This window comes from Martes martes (assembly GCF_963455335.1).
Source record: "Martes martes genome assembly, chromosome: 13".
Lineage (NCBI taxonomy): Eukaryota > Metazoa > Chordata > Mammalia > Carnivora > Mustelidae > Martes > Martes martes.
Window position 1 is genome coordinate 49,232,453 of NC_137901.1, and position 21,912 is coordinate 49,254,364.

A 21,912-nucleotide genomic window follows, 5' to 3' on the forward strand; every position below is an offset into this window, starting at 1 on the left:
AAAATAAGGTAGTTGAGTTTTGGCTTGTTTAACAAGTTTTTTTCTTTAGTGTAAAATAAAGTTTTACTTCACTATTTGTGAAAAAAGGAAGAAAATGACTATTCAAATTAAAATTCTCTACTTTCTGAGCTCATCTTTAGAGTCTCTAAGATAAATTTACATTTAAATGAAACACACACAAAGGCAGCTGGACTATCATAACCATCCCACACACATTAGTGTTTTCAGAGATTTAAATCTCTAATACTTAGGGAGAGAAAATTGTGACTACACAACTATTTTTAGTCTGCTTTATTTACATATCATTGCAATAGGATTTATATGTTAACACTTTAACTTAATGTAAGAGTTAAGGGAAAAGTATCTCTGACCAGATCAAAACAGAATTCTACCAACAAAAAAGTCAACTCAGAACAGAGTTCTCATGCATGTAAGTTTCTGGAAAACCAGCTTTTAAATAAGAGAAAAACAAACACTATAGTAACAATAATAAGTGACTAAATTAATGTAATGAGTTAGAATTTAGCAGACTAAATTATGGTCTTGTCCTTTAATAAGCCCTAATATAAAATAACAGTTTGAAACCAAAATATTGTAAATAGCACTGAGTTCTAATTAACATTTAAGTCTTTTATTTTATTCTTTTTTTTTTTTCTTTCCTTAACATTTATCTTCCTTTCTCTGGTGGTCCACAACAACAGGCAGAAAATTTAATTCTATTCAAGACAAAGAAAATTTATAAAAAGGCAACATATTTATGGTAAATATGGTACTGATTAGTCTTAGTATTTTTTTATTACTGTACATGATGAGAAACATATATCAAGGGTCAAATTAGAGTGTGCATACTTTCACTGATTAAAAATGGATGAGAATCCAAATTTCTAAAGAGTGAATTGCATTTTTAAGAAAATGTTTTTGATCTGTGCTCTTAATGTTTATTTCTGAATATAATCTATATGCTTTAGTGAATAGTAATATATCAATTAAGTAGTTAATCTCATATAACTGTAAATGTGCTTTAAACATAGACTGAGGCCAAAGTAAGCTTTTTCTCATTGTCTCTCTAAATGATAATTTCTTATAACTTAAATTTACCACAAATTAACATCTCAAAATGAGCTTATTTACTAAAATTAGTTTCTGCTATATAAGCAACAAAAAAAATATGAATTGAATAGTCACCAAACTCATATATACAAAATATATGTCACAGTTTTGGTTTTATTTATAGATACCTTAATGTCCATGAAGTGCCATTACCAAGCTTAAGACCCATACAGTGATTTCTTTAACATTACCAGCACTGCTTCACATTTTACATTCAAGCCTTCATGAACAAAGTTAAAAATGTCTTCTAGTTTAAAAAAATGAGCATTAAATCCCCATTAGATATCAGTGCATTTGAATTCTTTTATAATTTTGGTATAATGTCTTATAATGTCTTCTAGTTTTAAAAAATGAGCATTAAATCCCCATTAGATATCAGTGCATTTGAATTCTTTTATAATTTTGGTAACAGAGCAAATTATACACCCTAACGTATTATGTTATATAAATCTACTACACTAGTAATGGTTTCAAGAACATGGTTAAAACAAAACTAGATCTGTCTCTACAAAACCAAAAGCTTCATAAATGCATTTTAACTAGATTGTAGGCTTCTCTAAGGTCAGAGATAGTTCTTTATTCTCCTTTCTCTTTCTCTACAGCACAACTCCAATTACAGGTACTTGATAAAGACTTATTAAGTTGACTTTCATTGTTAATTTCCTGCCCAATAGAGAATTCTATTATCCCCAGTGGATAAAAATATCTTGCTCAGTAGGAAAATTATGAAGAGAAAAATTATTTTTAAAGAACTGACAAATGTATTTGAGGCAGTACTTTTTATGCAAATGAAATGAGAGGAAGTTTGATATTATAAATGCTATTGCCAATTATTACTTCAAAGCTTTAAAAAAAAATCAGTAGAGGTTAAACACAAACTTTAAGATAGAATTGTGGTGCCTGTTTGCAATTCATGAACTTTAGCTTCCCAAGTGTAAACACTATACAGTTATCTGGTAATCTCCCATGTAACAGTATTTAAAGTAAGCCCACGCTGTTTGATTTTGGAAGTTTTATCAATCTGAAATCTAATGAGCAAAAGGAATTGTAACATTTATACAATACAAGAGATTTGTCACATGTTTCAAAACATTTTTTCCAGAATTTCCATTGCGTGGCTCTCTTCCATCATGCATTATTATCCTGAAAATAAATGACTTTCATTTATTTTTAAAAGATCTATTTATTTATTTTGGAGAGTAAGAAAGAGTGTGGAGGCAGGGGGATATGCGCAGGAGAGGGAGAGAGAGAGTCTCAAGCAGACTCTGAGCTGAGCCCTTCCATCTCACGCCCAGAGCCAAAACCGAGAGCCGGATGTTCTACAGATTGCACCACCCAGGAGTCCTGACTTCCAATTACTTTTTATTAACTAGAATATTTATTGATAAATGTGAAGCCTATATCACCTAAAATATGCAGGTTAACTTGGAAATACATAAATTTGATGATAAACTGATCACATATGGAGGAATACAAGGACATCATCATTTTGTAAAATTCAGAAAGAAGAGAAAATGAAATGCATCTCTATTCATCTCTGCCACAGAACTGTTTTGGATTTCTTTCCTTGTTAGCATCCTTTATTCAAAAGATAATGCTACCGACCTAGCTTCCATGGGGCATGGGCCTCATTTCAGTATTTCCGGTAGAGGTAGTAAGCTTATGTTGTTCCATCTACCACCCCTCCTCCCAGCTCCCTTGGAGTCTGTGCCTTAATGAAAGAAGTTTGGCCCAGGTTAAAGATGGATTCCACAGCCATGGAAAAAAGGGAACATGGCCCTACAGAAGCCCTTTAGTCATTCATTACCAAATATTCATTAAGGAACAATTACATGCTGATTTTAGGTATAGAGACAGAGTAGTGAGCAAAAGGGACAAAGTACTTGTACTCATGGAGTGTTCATTCACATTTGGTGAGTACATCCAAGATTTGACCCCAACTACGTTCCTTACTAACCAAGCTATAGCCTTGGTACAGTCTGTTTCTCCAAAATAAGGTGCTAGCTGGTCCTCTGGTGTTCTGAAAGTTAATATGTTCATTAGCACCTATTTACACTATCTTCAGCAAGAGGAGCAACATTTGCCAAAAGCTACCTTTCTGGATAATACAAAACATGAGATACAATTCCTGACATCCAGATCTTACTGAGTAACGAGACTTGTAACCAAGAATATAATTTTCAAGGAAAGAACAAAGGCTAGGAAACCAGCCAGCCCTAGGTCTGAATTCTGACTTTTCCACCTACTACCTATAGGCTCTTGTGAAATTTACTTAAACCTTTCTGAGCCTTCTTAGCTGAGAAAGGCTGAGTTTTCTTAGCTGTAAAAACAAGAATCACGATGCCTACTTTACAAGGCTGTTGTGAGGATTAGAAATGATATGTGCACAATGCCCGAAGTAGTATACATTAATTTTTATTAAATTTTTGGGTTAAATTCTTCATTTCTGCTATAAATTCAGTGATTAAATAGTAGGAAAGGACTAAGAAGAGAACAATATATGGGTCTTAAAGACCTTTATGGTTGTTTTTCACTAAAGGCTATGTTTTGTACATGCAGACATTCTCTGACATATATACACACTCTCTGAAATGCCAGCTATGCAACCACACCATGTATTACCCTGTTCAGTCACAGTTACTGCTCTGGAGGGAGAGGCTGAGATAAGGCATACCACTGACTCATGAGGCTTTATGATGGCAGAAAAACCTCAAACAGTTAGAATGTCTGAAATACCATGACCCAGACACTATGCTTCCAGACTCCAACTTGGTCCCTTTAATATCTGGCCATATCAAACAACTTCTTACATCTTTTGGCCAAGAATACTATGAAAATATCACACCTCATAGTAATCATTCCATTTATATGAATATGGGGGAGAAAAGTTGGTATTTACATGGTCCAACTTTTCTAGAAAACAAAGAACTTAGGAATATTAGTTGAGAGGCAAAACATTTAATACAAATTGGTACCCTCTGATGAAGTCAGAGGACTGCAATTCAGCAAGTCTGATAAGGGAAAAAGCCTAACATTTCCTGAGGGTCTATTTTATATCAGGAATCATGCTTAGTGAGTTGACTGATTATCTCGGAAATGTGACTTTTGGAATCAAATTATCAATCAACTGTCTTAGGGTCAAAATATATCAAGAGTTTAAGAGGAGGGGTGCCTGGGTGGCTCAGTGGGTTGAGGCCTCTGCCTTCAGCTCAGGTCATGATCCCAGGGTCCTGGGATTGAGCCCCACATCGGGCTCTCTGCTAAGCAGAGAGCCTGCTTCCCCTTCTCTCTCTGCCTGCCTCTCTGCCTACTTGTAATCTCTGTCTGTCAAATAAATAAATAAAATCTTAAAAAAAAAAAAAGAGTTTAAGAGGCAAATTGTTATTTGTCAGTAGAGATTTTATTTCTTTTTTTTTTTTTTTAAAGATTATTTATTCATTTAAGAGAGAGAGCACAAACAGGGGAAGGGGCAGAGGGAAAAGGAGTGGGAGAAGCAGGCTCCCTGCTATGCAAGGAGCCCAACAGACATGGGGCTCAATCCTAGGACACTGAGATCATGACCTGAGCCAAAGTCAGAGCTTAACTGACTGAGCCACCCACACACCCTGAAATTTTATTTCTTAAATTAGAAATTAGATTAGTTTTACATTTTAAGGTGATGAGCCTATCAGAATGTAGTTGTTTGTTTTGGTATCAACCCATGGAATAATACAACCGGTAAAATTACGTACAAGAGAATGTAAAAGGAACATTCCTTATATTAGTCTTAAAAGTGAAATGCTGCTGCTCTCTTACTATTACTAGTAGTAATATTACTGGTCTGCCCTGATCTTTCACTGTGCCCCAACTTGTGAAGGTACAGGTCTAGTCATTCTTTAATATGCTGAGACCTTAATCTCCTGCTCCAACAATTTTGAAGTGATTACTACATCATCAGAGTAGAATAACTACCTGTTGTTGGAGCCAACCATGGCTCCAGAGGTTTGATTAATTTATGTTCTACTAGAGAACCAAGGGATCAGAGCACTTTTGAAAGTTACTATTTAAAAAAATGCTGCAGATCTAAACTTTATAAGGAATATCTTCATATAACATGTGTCAGAAATCTATGCCGAATTTTCAGGTGTATTCCCAACAAGTGAAATTGAGGAAGAATATTATGGAAACATTCTTACCACCATTTATCTTTCATCTCCAATATGCCAGACACTGTTATAATCTTTCAAAGAATTATCAGTTACATATAGAATGTAGACTGTCAGTTCTGTAGAGTGTAATGAATCAGTGAATACTTTGTGTTTACCATGTATCCAATACTATGTTAGTCATTTTGGAAAATACAGACTATAAAATGCCATAGCACCTTCTCTAAAGGGACCTATCCTCTAATTATCAGAAAAAAATGCTTTCTGAAATAATTAGATAATATAAATATCTATAGTAATTATATATGTATGTATATACTATATTCTATATCTATCATATATAGAATATAAATATCTATAGTAATTCCAAAACTGTGATATATAAATTATGAATGTTATTGAAGTTTAGAGTAGGAGAAAATGAAAATTCCCATATTTAGTATATCTCCATAAAAGAAATAAAATAAAGTTTAGACCTCAAGGCTGTGGTTCTTCAGCATTCCTGGGCATGAAAGTGGCCTGGGACCTACCCCTAAGTCTTAAAATGTGCATTTAAACAGCATCTCCACTTGATTCTCATATAGGTGACCATAGTTTGGCAAACACTGTGTTAAATAATAGGTATGATTTGCAAGAATCTCTAAAGCAGTGCTGTCCAACAGAACTTTTGGCAACAACAGAAGTATTCAACATCTGTATTGTCCAAAATAGTAGCTACTATCCACATGTGGCCATTAAGCTCTTGAAATGTGATTAGTGTGTCTGAGAAACTAAACTTTTTATTTTATTTAACTTTAATTAATTTTAATTTAAATAGCCACAGCCAGCTCTGGAGAACCAGAAGAGATTTTTTTTTTTTTTTAAAGATTTTATTTATTTATTTGACAGTGAGAGAGAGAGAGAGAGCACAAGCAGGGGGACCAGCAGAGGGAGAGGGGAGAAGCAGGCTCCCCGCTGAGCAGGGAACCCGATGCAGAACTCGATCCCAGGACCCTGGGATCATGACCTGAGCCGAAGGCAGAGGCTTAACCATCTGAGCCACCCAGACGCTCTAGGAGAGATTTTTAAGAGAAACAAGAGTCAAGCCATAGTAGGAATGTACATGAGTAGGATATATAAGCAGGAGAGACAACCGATTGGCTTGTCTAAAACAGAGGTTTTATATTATATTATCATGAGGTCAGATTATGAAGAACCTTGAAGGAAATTGGATTTCATGGTACATACTGCTAGTTGCCTAATTGAGCCATTCCTAATCTTCAATATGAACAACCCCAGAAGTTTTACATGCTTACTTGAGAGAGTGGACCTTTCCCCAGGCTCTGGGGTGAATCTTGGTTATTCTGTACCAGTCATGGTATTTCCCTTTTCCTTATCAGTGACTGGTTTACACATGAGCACATGGTAAATTCTGGCCAATGCAATTTGGGACATCTATGTATGTGGGTAAACTCTTTCAAAAAGATTTTAGCCTGAAGTAAAAGAACATTTTACAGACTCTAGTTAAAACTGTGTGAGGTTTGGGTGTGCCACTGACACCTTGGGGTAATGAAAAGACAAGATGGAAGACAAATGCCATCAAGCTAAGCATGGCAGAGAATGACCTAAAGAACCTGAATCTTCTGTTTAGTTAAAATAAATGTCCTTCAATAAAGTAATAGGTGTTTAACTGTGGAAAAAATACATATACTACAGAATATCATGTAGTCATTAAAAGAATAAATAAAAGCTATGCCAGTTGACTTAGAAATATATCCCTGTGTTTTATTAAGTAAAAAAAGAGACATGATTTTTAATACATATGTAATGATAGATTACGTATATAAAGTATGACAGTATATATAAGATGCTGAAAACATACAATATAAGGTTACATGATCATGGAAAAAGTTATAACAAAAGAAACAGCAGATTTTCCATACTGTTGGGCTAAAGGGGAGGGAAAAGAGGGAATTTAGGCTCCCTGAATTTTTTAAAAGATGTGACTATAGTTTTTTGAAAAACAGAATATGACCCCATGATGTAAAATTATTTGTTTTGGTGAATATATATAAATATACTGAATATGTGTGTAAAAGAATTACCACCAAAACATTAATGGTATTTAATTTAGGGTGGTTAGATTTTAAGAAGGGAAGAAAAACAAGAGGTAAGAAAGAGAGAGAGGGAAAAAGAGAGCAGACACGATGAAAAAATCAAATACATTTGAATTGACCCTTTTGAAAAAAAAACAGAACAGATGGGATGAGGGGGAGATACAATTCTGAAGTGAAAAGATTCACCCACCCTCTATGGTGGGTCAGAATGAGAGTAATGGTCTCCGAGTTCCCTGAATATTCCAGTAGAGATATAGACATAGACTTACTGTAAGTGGTATTGGTTTAATTGGTTTAAAAATAAGAAATAAATGAGACATTACACCAATTACATCTTCTCTTCATGACTTCTACAGTGGTGACAATTTTAGGCATTCCTCCTCTATAAAAACTAAATGCACAGGATGATAATTGTGAGAAGTGGTTCTAAGATTCTTATGTCCATAAAATCACGTGGGAAGATTGTTAAAATGCACAATCCAGGGTCCCACCCCAGAAACTCTTATTCAATAGGTTAAGAGACCAATAATCCTCATTTAACAAGCACCCCGGGCAAGTAAGGCAGGTGTTGACAGATCGCACTGAAGAACAGCGCATTTAAGGACGTCTGATCTCTTTACAAACTGATTAACCAAAGAATTTGAGAAGTGTGGTACACTAGAGAGAACAAAGAATTTTGAAGTCAGAAGATCTAGACTACCTCTCTGACCTAATCCCCCACTCCCTCCCTCGCTTGCCTCTCCCCTTCCCTTCAGTGGCTGCAGCCTCCTTGCTACCCCTCCCACAACAGGTGAGAATGCTCTTCCTCTCAACTTTCCAATGATTCACACAGACTTGAGGACTCACTCAGGTGTCACATCTCAGTTATGCCTTATAGAGAATCACAGCTCCTATCTCACGTTCTAATTCCCTTTGCTGCTTCATCTTCCTCTCTGGCACTTCTTGCAATCTAAAATACAACGGCTTGCTCATTTTCTCTCACTTATTGTTTGATTCCCATAAGAGCAGGAAAATTTGTTAGTTTTCTTCACTGTGGTATCCTCAGTATCTAGAATGGCACTTGAACAGAGTTCAAAAAGGTTTCACTTGTCCAAGACAAAACAAATGAAGCCTGAAACATTCAGCGATAGGAGGCAAATACAGACAGAAGGTGGACAGCTTGTTTATACAGATTCCTGGGCCCTGCCAGAGATTCTGATGATTCAATGGGCGTGGAGGGGGGCCTGAGATTCTGAATTTCTAAGAGGAACCCACGTGATACTGATAGAGCCTGGAGAGTTATCAAGTGCCTCTGCCCACGTTTTAGTGAAAGCCAGCCTGTTTTATGTATAAGAAGAGCTGCAGGCTAGAAGAGGGAAAGCCTCATTCTACTCATGCATGTCAGAAGAGAAAAATCATTCCTCTAATCTCTGTGTGCTTAAGCTATCTACCCAAATAAATGAAATGATACTATGATAAGAATATTTTTTATTTATCTATATATCATGGATATTTATTGCAACTTAATTTTTAATAAAACCATGAGGTTTAGTTTGTTTCTAATTTTTTTGCTCTATAAATAATGATTCTGGTGATATTTTTGTTATATTCCTTTGCTCATTTGTCTAATTATTTCTTTCTAGCAAATTCCTAGGAGGGAAATTTGACACAAAGAGTTTGAACCAAAGCTGTCCAACAGAACTTCCTCCAGCGATAGAAATCTATGTCTTCACAGTCCAATGTGGTAACCACTAGCCACATGCAGCTATTAAGCTCTTGAAATATGATTGGCACAATTGAGAAACTGAATCTTTAGTTTTATATAATATTAATGTAAACTTAAATAGCCACATGTGGCAAGGCACAACCATATTGGACAGGGTAAGAAGAGACATTTAGGTCTTATCCATGATGCCAGATTGCTCTCCAGAAAAGCTATAAGTATTTGCCTTCACTCTTACTGTGTAACAGTGACCAATCTTTACCCCAATGTCAACACTAGATTTTGTTTATCTATTGAATCTTCATAAGTTTAAAAGTGTGTGGTTTTCATAAGTATTTCTTCACTAATAATGTTGAACAGAGCTGTTTCTTCTGTCATCATACTCATTCAAATGCAAATATTTTCACCCATGTTAATTAACTGAGAGGCTGGAAATTATCTTGCTTTCCAAATTTGTTTTGTTGGGCCTCTGTTTTCTTACAATTTCTTGGCAACATTTAAATTCATTTAAAAATATGAATTTTCAGAAAAAAATATGAATTTTCAGCTCCATTTGAAAAATGAAATCATCTGGCAACAGTGACACACAGTCCCATGGGACAAAAAATCAGTGAAGTCTTAGAAATCTACTGCCTTCAGACTTCCTTGTCCACCAGAACCTGTTAGCCCATATGATTTTACAGGTGTTTGCTTCACTCACTCAGATTATCTACTTGACCCCTACAGGCACCTGAGTTTACAACTATTCTGAGTTCAATTCTGAGAGATTAAAAGGCAAACAGCAGCTAATAATAATGGCTAAATTTCATTTCATACTTGGCATGCTAAAGTGATGTTATGAAATTTCTAGGTTATTTTATAATTAATATTTAACAGAAAAATACTTTTCTAGTGGTTGTTGACATTTCCTACTCCCTAAAGCAGTGGTTCAGCACCAGAATGGTTCTTAAAATACAGATCAGTGGGCCCTGTCCCCAGAGTTTCTGATTGAATAGTTTGGGTTGGGCCCCAAGAATTTTCATCTAACTTCAAGCTCCAAGTGCAGCTCTACATTGAAGTGAAGTTTTCTCAAAGGTACGGACACTCCTGAAGCATAGTGATAATGTGTAATATTAACAACCTTTTTGTTGTTGTTGTTAATGAATTTATATATCCTTTCTTCCCAAAACATGTCCACATTTATTATTTCTTTTTATATTTATAACAATCCTGTGTAGAAAGTTGATAATTAGAGCAATAACTAAGAGTTCCATTTTATATAAGAAAAATAAGGCGCAGGAGTTAAGAATTTACCCAAATACATAAGAAATTAAAAGAGCTAGAACAAGCAGGTTTCCTAACTCCCAAACTGGGTAATATAGGCAAACATAGCAATCCAGGCTACAACTGGCACCATAAAAATAGAACCATGCCCAGGAAGAGAAAAGACCATATAAGATATGGTTCACAGCAACAAACACATATCAAGTGCTTGATTATATGTTAATCTATGTTAATCATGCCTATAGTCTCTACCCTATGGATTGTTGAAGACACTCATAAAGCATAGAAAATTAAAAAAATAAAATCTGAAACCACAACCTTGAAAAGATACTGAATCTCCACATCATAAAGTGAAAGCAAATACGCTGAAGGGGTAGGTAGTAGGGGTAAATACAGAGTTGGGTAGAAGAGAGGAGTCCCTGTGGGAGCTTCACATCTGGACTTGGAGGAGTTGCTATCACCAGTCAGTCAAGAATGGGAGGGAAGGAAGAGTACACAATAGGGAGCCCTCCTGGGGCTCAGCAGCACAAAGAGCTGCTGTTATCCACATTGGGTGTGTGTTTGCCAGAAATATCAGGGCTGCTGGAACTCCAGAACTTACAAGGGCATGCTTTTGTGTAGTCTAAATTACCTTGACTATATAAGAACTCAAGTCAGAAGGAATAACTTCATTATCCATTTGTAGCCAAAAGATACCACGATTAGGGCTCATGAAACTTTCTCTCTGGCTTTCCCCCCAAGTTTTGAAAAGCATTCTTAGTAAAAATTCACCAAATTGTGATCACAATAATGCTAATTATAAATCAGCCCCTATAGGGGAAAAAAGAGAAGACTACATTTGCACTTAGGTAGAATTGATATATTACTAACTTCAGCAGCTACTTTCCTAAGATTCAAAATAATAATAACTAATAACAGTTACCGTAGACTGAAAATAGAAAAAACCAAACAAACAAAAAACTACAATTAATTTGAAAGAAACTATTGGAACATTCGATTCAGTCTTCATTAACAGTGTAACTGACCTGTCCTATATGCCCATCTCATAGTCCAGCTCAAAATGACTGAGGTGGTGAAATGTCTACCACTCCATTTAGAAAAAGGTAGCAATACTGCTGAAAAAAACACCTCTCACTTTGCACAAGATCAAAGGAATACAAATCAAAACAAAGGGATACAATTTTACATTGATCAAATTAGTCACAATAACATAAATGTTTTAAAATGACGTAAGCATGCACATAGATTGTTAATGGCAGTACAAATTATATAATCCTTTTGGAAAGTAATTTGGAAATTACCAGGAATCTGGAAATGTTCTATTAAAAATAAGAGCTAACATTTACTTGTGTTTTTATCATGCTATTGCTTTCTATCTTAACCTTGTAGAGAACTATTAGCATACCCATTTTAAGTCAAGAAGCAAAAGTTCCGAGAAAAAAAATTTATAAATAATTTTGCCAGTAAGTGATGGAGTGAGGTTCTGAACTCCGAATCTTTAATTTTAGAGTCCACCCATTTACAATTACACCATACTGCCTCTCTGAAGAAATAGTCCGAAGGAAGTAAGGAAGGAAGGAAGGAGAAGAAAGTTACATTCATGAAGACAGTCATCATATTATTTTTAAATACTGGAAAATTCCCAAGTAGAGGAAGGGCTAAGTAAATTATGGTACATTAATTGGATAAACTATTAAAAAATTACTACAAATAATAGGGAGTAAATTATTTAAAATGTTGATAAAAAATCAGGACAGAAATGTATCTGTAACATGATAAGACATTTATAAAAATATATATTCATATGGAAAGACTGAGAATGGAGCTGGAAGAAATAAAAACTACTACCATTTTAGAACTTTCTGCTAGAACTTAATTTTCTTTTACTTTTGTCACTCTTGTCAATCAAGATTACTCTAAGCACCTTACCTTACAAACTCATTCTCCTAGTTTATATTCTTATCATCCCAGTCAAACATTCCTAAAACTTCACTAATAATTTATTCATATTAAAGACTTATTCAATGTCTGAAGCTCTAAAGTATGTGACTTCTTAACATCAATGATTTTCGCAATCACCATTTACAGTATATACATATTTTTTTCTTTTAAAATTTTTATTTAAATTCTAGTTAGTTAACAAAGTGCAATATTGGCTTCAGGAGTAAAATTCAGCGATTCATTACTTACATACAACACCCAATGCTCATCATAACAAGTATCCTCTTTAGTACCCATCACCCATCTAGCCCATCCCCCACCTGCCTCCCTTCAACAACCCTCAGTTTGTTCTCTATCTTTAAGTCTATTATGGTTTGTTTCCCTCTCCTCCCCCATATGTTCATCTGTTTTGTTTCTTAAATTCCACATAAGAGAGAAATCATGGTATTCGTCTTTCTCTGACTTATTACAGAGTACTTTCAAAAAAACTTAATTGAGATCATATACAGTGACCAAAAGCAACTAATTCTTTTTTACTTTCATAACCTTGCAATCACTTCTCAGCTCCCTGAACCCATCCAGGGATCATCAGCCCAGAGTTTGCAGGTGTCTTAGAGAACAGAAAAGTTTCCTACTAAGAACATGATCTCTAAGTGAATACTTATAAAGTAAATAAACCAGCTGTAGGGATATTCACATTCTAAATGCTTGTGAGAATTACTAAGTAAATTATGTCAACTTCTTTTGAAGTACACAAGTGAAAAGAAAAAAATAAGAGTACCAAAAAGAAAAGTAAGAGTTTGGTAAGAGTAATTTCCCTAAAAATGGCACCATGAGCTATGAAGAAAATTCGCTCTCCTTAGCCATACAAGGTGATACACAGAGAGAGTCCCATTCAGCTTAGGGTTTGGCCTCTATCAATAACATAAACAGACATTTTATGGGAAAGTGAAGTAGCTGTTCTTCAATGATATCAATCTCGTAAGAACAGGAATGTAGTTTAAACCCCTCTAATTTCCTTGTTATGAATCTACAAATCAGGAAATTTTTTGTCACTCTACTCTCTAGTACACACAGGTCCAACTGGTTATCCTTAGTCAATCGTAGAACATCTATGGAAGTGCTATTTTAATAATAAAATTTGGGATTTAAAAGGACCCTTAGAAACCAAGTAGTTCAATTTGTTTATTTAACTGAGGGGGGAAAAAGCATTTCTAAGAAAGTTAGTTCATTTAGCTAGTCTATGATAAGTGCAAGCCTGGAACTAGATGTGCTCAAATATCTTAAACTTGGCTTTCATATTTCTCCCTTATCACTAAATTTCTGTATTATGTTATGTCAATGGGAGTGTATACATATGTCTTTTCAATGTCTTCTGATAATATACTTCCCTGGACATAGTTAGTTACAGTGCTCGTCCTTTACTTCATAAAGAGCTCCAAAATGGAAGAAAAAAAATTTTTTAAAGGTTATTAAAAACAGTGTAGAGGGGCACCTGGGTGGCTCAGTGGGTTAAAGCCTCTGCCTTTGGCTCAGGCATGGTCCCAGGGTCCTGGGGTGGAGCCCTGCCATCCCATCCCATCAGGCTCTCTGCTCAGCAGGGAGCCTGCTCCCCCCCCACCCCCACCCCCCCTCCTGCCTCTCTCCCTACTTGTGATCTCTGTCAAATAAACAAATAAAATCTAAAAACAAAACAAAACAAAACAAAACAAAAAAACAGTGTAGAGAAACCAGTGATGGTGGGGGGAGAGGCAGAGATCATCCTTTAACAGTTCGGCTTTCCACAGTATATTTGTTTCAAGATTTTTAGCATTCTAACTCATCTTCCACTGCAATAAGTGCCTTAGGCTAAATAAGAGGTTCTGAAGTCATCATGAGTGGGTATCACATAGTCATCACCATTGATATGTAGTTCAGTCTTATACTACATTCCTTTCATCCTTTATTTTCATAATTTAATTCCATTTAAATAGAAGATGTATAGAAGAATATACAAGAATTGCCTCTGGGAAGGAGGGCATTGGGGCTATGGAGTCGGAAAGGGAAAACTTACTTTACACTGTGAAACTCTTAACCCTATGCACATTACTTTTCAATATTAATTTAAAATGTCCTTTAGGGCACCTGGGTGGCTCAGTCGGTTAAATGGTTAAACATCTACCTTCAGCTCAGATCATGATCCCAGGGTCCTGGGATCGAGTCCCATATCAGGCTCCCTGCTCCTCAGGTAGCCTGCTTCTCCCTCTGCCTCTCTCTCTTTCTGTCTCTCATAAATAAATAAATACTTATTTCTTAAAAAAAAAAAAAAAGAAAGAAATGTCCCTTTAAACACATGCCTATATTCACATAATTCTATCATAAACATTTTCAATGAAACAACTATTTCAACGTTTTTTCTCTTTTAAAAACTTTCCAGTATTGCAACTTGTAAAATCACGTAGAAATTTTCAGAAAGAAAAAGAACAGTCACAAAACTCAAAGCAGAATTCCAGGATCTAAACTATAAGAGAATGTTCTGAGGGATGAGAGGTTTTTAAGGGGTCATTTAATTTAAAAATGTTTTGCAGAAAACCTCTTCCCCATATTCAAATAGCTAGGTTTTAATATGAGATTTAAGTGGGATTTGGGGGGGAGAGGGCTCTAAAGGTGTGAAAAATAGAAGTGAAATTTTGGTTTCTGTCTTTTGAATTGGAGACTGAGGAGTTAGGGTAAGGTGGATAAGGACCTTGTGACAGTCACGTTCATACAGGAAAGGAGTATGACTGAATGAGTTTCTCCAGGATCCGTCCACCTCAGTTGGAGGCAGCAGCTGTTCTCGTGCAGATGAATCGTTCTGGACCTTACATGGGCTCGATTTAACGTAGAAGCCCCATGAACTGAATCTATACAGATAATTTATTTTAATGGAGAGCTCGGAAGAGGGACTAAGGGAATTGATTTACTTTAACAAACTGCCTCATCATCACCCTTGCCTCGCTGTCTACCTCACCTCGCTGTCTACTTGTGTCAGGGTCAACTGTCAACACAACCCTTTGTGTCTCATTCAGATTAAAAGTGGTCCTCCACCACTCACAGAAAAATGGAAATGATGGCTGGAGACGCGCGCGCGCTGGTGACGAAGTGACATTGGATGTGGAGAAAAGAAACCCATGGACATTGAGCGACCGCCCAGCCACCGCTGGACGCTCTCAACTTTCCCAAGCTGAGCTCTCTCCATCCTTCCCCCCACCCCCCGTCACCTCCGCGCCTCCCTGCCTGCCCTCCAACCGCCGGGCTACCCCCTCACAAGCCCCTTAGGCTCGGGGAGACCGGTCCTCGGCGCGCCCCCCGCCGCCTCTGCCTCGGCGCTCCCCGCTGCGCCGTAGCCTCTCCCATCCCACGCTCGGGCTTCCTCGCTCCCGCCACAAAGGCGGCGAGAAGAGCCCGCGGTGACAGGCCTCTGGCCTCCGGGCGCGGACCGCACGGGCTCGGTCCCCTCTGAGGGCTGACGCAAGGCGGCGGGGAGAAGGGGTTCGGATCCGAGGCTGCCACTGGCGCCTGCCCTCGCCACGCAAACACAGGGGCGCTCACACACCCGCTCCGCCTTCCCAGTCCTCCAGAAAAAGTCAGCCGCAGAGCTTCCCCGCGCAGACAGGGTGTCTACAGCCCGCCAAAGGGCAGCTCCTGCCCGGCAGAGGCGTGCGCTCCCGTCCGGCTCGCCACCTCTCACCTCCCCGCCTCCCCGCGCCCGCGCCCCGGAGTCCCCGCAGCTGCTCACCTGGCCCTGGCGGGGCGCTAGGGCAGAGGACCAGGGGGTGGCCCACGCCTCGGCCGGGGCTCGTCTCCCCACCCCCAGTCCGGGTCCCAGGGCTGCGCTGCGCTCGCTCCGGCCGCCCTCGAGGTGCTAGCGCCGCCGGTGGCTGGCGTCTCTCTGGCAGGCGCGCTAGCCGCGCGCTCAGTTCCCCGGGGCGGAGCGAGGCTGCGGCTGCCGCGGCCGGAGGCGGATTCCTCAGGTGCTGCCCCTCCCGCTTCCCCAGAATCTCCGCGGCGGGGACCCCCGCGCCCCCTCCCCCCGCCCCGCCTCTCGGCCTCCTGCAGCCCTAGCGCCCGCGAGTGGTCTTTAGGGCTCCTTTGCCCTCCTTGAGGACAGTGGGCGCGATGGGGGACCTCCTTGAGGTCTTCCTTGAGGACATTTCCCCCCCTACCCTCTCCAACGACGCCCCCTCCCCTCCTCAGTCCCCTGTGCTCACGCCTCCATTTCCAAACTCTACGGCCCAAATGATGTGTGTGGCCACTGTGGGGTGTGGAGGGTGGTGGTGTGGAGGGGATGTTCTGGGAAAGAGGATTGCCCCCCAGAGTGCGGCTGACGCGCTCAGCCAGGAATAAATATTATTTTCTCGCGGATTCCGCGTTCATTCACAGAGTGCTCTCGCTTCATTGCGCGATTGCTTTCTCTGTCCGCAGGACGGCGGCTAAAGGGCCTTAGTGTGAACTCGGCCTGGGCAATGGTGGGTCAAAAACCCTTGGCCTTTTTCACGAAGGGGGGTAGGGTGGGGAGCAGGACGCGGACAAAACTAAACAAACCCGGGAGCTCCGGGCCAGAGCCAAATTTTGCACCTCCTGGATAAGCACGCCCCCCCGCCAGCGGACCCCGGCCGGGCGCTGGGGGAGGCTGCCTGCTCGCGGTGGCTTGTCCCGAGCCTCCGGGATCAGGAGGGATCGTCCGCCCCACCCGCAGCCACTTCCAGCAGGCCCTGGACCATGACGGGTGCGCCGGGAACAAACGTTCTCAAGAGATGCTCGGCCGGCCTATAGTGACAGATTGAGCTCCACTTTTCACAGCTGGTGGTTTCTGTTAGTAGAGATGCAGTTCCATTTTAAAAACTGTCATTGTTGCCAGAGATAAGCTACTAGACTCCTTTACTGAACTGCCCACCCTCTGGAAGAAACAGCTCCATGCTGGATGTGGCAGAAGAGTCTAGGTAAAGAGAAGTTGGTCTACTTTTAGTGTCTTGGGGGCAAGTATAGCCCCGGGTAGCTCAGCACGTTGGTGGAAATAAGGAAGCTAGAGCGGCACCCAGTCTTGCGCAGGTTGCTTATCAGTCTATTGTTACGGTATCATTGTCAATTATAGTTTAAAGACAACTTCAATTAAAGTAGATATCATATGATCTCTATGATCTCTAAGTCAGTACCTTTCCTTTGCTTGTCTTGTATTTTTTTTTTTTTAAAGAACCGAAATGTAATACCCCCTCCCCCCACACACACCCTTCTCTTTTGGTCGATCCAAAGGGAATTGACCAGAAGTGTGGAATCACCAGAAAATAACTTAAGTTCAATTATGACTAGCAAAAGCAAGCAATTTGTTTGTGGTTTCATTTGTGTTCTCTCCCTCCTCCACTGGGAAGAGACGCTCAACTGCCATTTTCTTTAAAATCATTTTGTTCCTTGTGGTGATAAGAAGCAGAAATGGTTTTTTGGTTTGTTTTACAATCGAATCCCTATTGTCAGGTCTTTAAAATCACATAGAAATGCTTTTAATGTGCCACAGGGGCAGGAAACACGGCTTTCAATCACTGCTGTATTCCCACAGTTCTGGATCTAGCACACAATACAGGCTTAGTAAATGAAATCAATACGGTTTTTAAACAACTATAGCATAGAGAGATGCAGATGATTAACAGTATAGCTCAACATATCAAGAAGGAATCCACACTCACCATGAGAACTAGACATACATGTGGAAATGAGTTAGTAGAAACCTGAGATTTCAAGTTAACCTTGCGAATACAAACTAAGCTCACAAGAGGTTAAAGCAGGTGAGAGAAACTTTGGAAAAACTCAATCCCTCACAAGCTCTGTAGAGTTGGGGAGAGGGTCACCATCCACTTTAAAGATAAGGAAACTCGCAACAATGAGCAGCCTTAAAGCAAAACCACAGTGCAATTTTCTTTCAGTTTAGTTGAAGGACCATTGTGGAGTGCCAAGCACGCTAGGCTCTGGAGATGTAAAAGCAAATTTGGCAGAATTGTTCAAGGACCTTAGATTAACATTATAGAGCTCTGGTATTCATTCTTCATTCATTCAATATATATTTATTGAACCCGTATTGTGAGCCAGATGGTATAGTGGGAACTAAGATTCATCAAAAAACAAAACAAGTCTCTAACAAGGTTGAAAGTTAGTGATACTAATCTCTTTCTGGATTGAAAACATTTTAATGTCTCCTTTATTAGATAATACATTCCCTTTCCCTGAATTTATCTGCTTGTATATAAATCTCTCCTGGGTTTATATATTACCCATCATGCCCAATAGACTTCTGTGATTATAAAATATGATAGGGCTGCGTGAGCACTCTGGATCCTGGCTCCAAGACCTACCTATTATGTAACCTTGACCAAGTTACTTGATTCCAGCTTAGTGTCCCCATCTGTAGAATAACATCACAATAGTACATACCTCAGAGAGGAGCTACGTGGATTTTGACAATGCATAGTACCTGGCAAACTATAAAATGTTAACTGCTGCAGATCCCTCCACTGTTCTCTGTGACAATGATTCCCAAATGCTTCTCCATAGATATTCTGCATCAGAATTCAAATTCAGTGAAAAATATGAGATTCACAACAGTTAGGATCCTTATAAATAATAGAATCCTTCCAAGTTGTTATTGTGATGATCCGCCATCTCCGCAATGGGAGAAGTTCTATGATTATGTCCTGGTTCTGCTTTCAAGGATGTACACCCTTCTGCATTAATTTCTGTAGCCCTTGTTCCACACTCTGGAAGACTCTTTCTTGTTCAATATCCTTCATGGCCACATCTGAAGTGGGCATGGGGATGTACTCCCTCCTTGGAGACTTCACAGTTTTCCTAGCTCATTTCCTGGCAGTACAAGTTTGGGGTCCTGAGAGTTCTTTTACAATTAAAGGTTTTTAAGGCCAAACTTGTGGCTTATCTGACAAAGCAGTTGCCTCAGACATATAGTAGACTTCATATTTATTTGCTTCCATTGAGTTCCATGTGCCAACAGTCACACCCAAAGTTCTTTCCTGGACGTAGTTTCCAATACTTTATTCCCTTGCTTCCTCTCTCTGTACCTTTTTCTCTCAACTTAAGGTTTGAAGCTTGGTGACTCAGCATCCTGTGTACCATCAACCATTATCTCCGAGGAGGAAGATGGGCACTACTTTCCTACTGGGGACCAGTTCATTGAGGGAAACCAAATTCCAACTTAGTACCACCATCCTCAGAGGATAAGACTCATTGTGGGGATGCGCCTGGGTAGCTCAGCGGGTTAAGCCTCTGCCTTTGGCTCAGGTCATGATACCAGGGTCCTGGGATCGAGTCCCACATCAGGCTCTCTGCTCAGAAGGGAGCCTGCTTCCCCCTCTCTCTCTGCCTGCCTCTCTGCCTACTTGTGATCTCTGTCAAATAAATAAATAAAATCTTAAGGAAAAAAAAAAAGACTCATTGTGGGGAATTGAAAGGTGGTCTCTCTAATTTCAGATGGGATGCCAGTTACCAGCCATGAGTGATCTAGATCTTCCTTTAAAAATACGAGCAGACAAAAAATATCACTAATCATTAAGAGGAAATCAATCGTTTGAAAGAAGAGGTCAAATTAAAGCAGATATCACTCACTAAAATGGAGTTAATACAGTAAATAGGAGAAAACATTTTTAAAGAATCTGTTCATGTTCTTAGTGAAATTTAAAGAGTGATAAGGACAGGTTGAAAATAGAGCAATCTGAGAACCAGAATATCCTCAGAAATTTAAAAATACATGAATATTTTAAGTTGAAAAGACTACAGACAGAAGCAGTTAATAGAAGAAAAGATCATGCTGAAAACTGAATTAATTAATTATAAGACCATCTCAAAGAATCCTTCCAATATGCAGAACAACAACAACAACAAAAAAGTAGAAAATATGGAAGAGAAGATAAATATTCTTAAAAGATCCAGGAGATCCAAATTCATATGTTGGAAGTTTTAGAAGCAAGATGGAATAGATGATATGGTGCACCTGAGGGGCTCAGTTGGTTAAGCATCTGACTCTTGATTTCAGCTCAGGTCATGATCTTGGCATCCTGAGATCCAATCCTATCTTGAACTCCACCCTCAGCAAGGAGTCTGCTTGAAGATTCTCTCTCTCCCTCTCCTTCTGCCCCTCTCCCTTCTCTCTCTCTCACTCAAATAAATAAATCTTTTTTTAAAAAAGATGGAATAAGTGTTATATATTAATATCATTGTGATATACAATATGTATCTTGTAGTATACAACAAAACACCCTTAAAAGAAACTAAAGACCTAAATAAATGGAAACATATCATGTGTTGTTGGAGTTAATATTCTTAAGGTATCTAAAAATTCCAAACTGATCTAGATTCAACACAACCTCTGTCAAAATTCCAGCTGGTTTTTTTGGTCTTGTTTTGTTTTTGCAGAAAATGACAGGCTGACCCTATAATTTGTAGTGAAATGCAAGAGACTCAGAATAGTAAAAACAATTTTTTTTTAAATTAGGAAGGTCAGGGGCACCTGGGTGGCTCAGTCAGTTAAGCATCTGCTGTCGGCTCAGGTCATGATCTCAGGGTCCTGGGATGGAGCCCCACGTGGTGCTCCCTGCTCAGCAGGGAGTCTGCTTCTCCCTCTGCCTCTCCCCAATGCTCATGTGCACACTCTCTCCCTCAAATAAATAAAGCCTTTGAAAAGATAAAATAAAAAAATAAAAATTAAGAAGGTTGGAAGAATGAACTTTCCAATTTTAAACCTCATTACAAAGTTACAACAAGACAGAATGGAACTGGGATGCCTGGGTGGCTCACTCGGTTGAGCATCTGCCTTCGGCTCAGGTCATGATCCCAGTATCCTGGAATTGAGTCCTGCATCAGGCTCCTTGCTCCACGGGGAGCCTGCTTCTCCCTCTGCCTCTGCCTGCCACTCTGCCTGACTGTGCTCTCTCTCTCTCTCTCTCTCACTCTAACAAATAAATTAAAAAAAAAAAAAAAGACAGTGGAACTGACATAAAGATAGACATATAAATTAATGGAATAGAATTTGGAGTCCAGAAATGAACCCATGAATCTATGGTTAATTGACTTTCAACAAGGGTATCAAAATAATCTACCTTCCAACAGATATAAAAATTTATTCAAAATGGATCTTAAATATAATGTAAAAGATGAAAGTCTAAAACTCTATTTACAGGGTTCTTTGACTTTGCATTGGGCAACGGTTTCCTAACATGACACCAAAAGCACAAGCAACAAGGGAAAACAAGATAAATTGATTCATAAAATCAAATGCTTTTGTGTATCAGGGGCACCTAGATGGCTCAGTTGGTTGAGCGTCTGACTTCGGTTCAGGTCATGATCTCAAGGTCCTGGGATAGAGCATCAAATTGGGCTCTGAGCTCAGCGGGAGTCTGCTTCTCCTTTTCCCTCTCCCTCTGCACCATCCCCATGCATACTCTCTCAAATAAATAAATAATTTTTTTAAAAAGCCTTTTGTACACCAAGGCTAGTATTAAAAAAGTGAAAAGATAACCCACAGTGTGGGAGATTTGTAAATTACAGATCTGATAAAAATCTATTATACAGGGACGCCTGGGTGGCTCATTGGGTTAAAGCCTCTGCCTTTGGCTCGGGTCATGATCACAGGGTCCTG

The 21,912-nt window shown here is 39.0% G+C and overlaps 1 long non-coding RNA gene across 1 annotated transcript in view; it reads right to left on the reverse strand.

The window, feature by feature from the left end:
* LOC308354164 overlaps window positions 1-16,150 on the reverse strand; it is a 76,750-nt gene extending 60,600 nt beyond the window's left edge. Inside the window, exon 1 of the long non-coding RNA XR_013967849.1 lies at window positions 16,015-16,150. This is a non-coding gene — a long non-coding RNA (uncharacterized lncRNA). The remainder of the gene's footprint in view (window positions 1-16,014) is intronic.
* Between the last annotated feature and the right edge of the window lie 5,762 nt (window positions 16,151-21,912).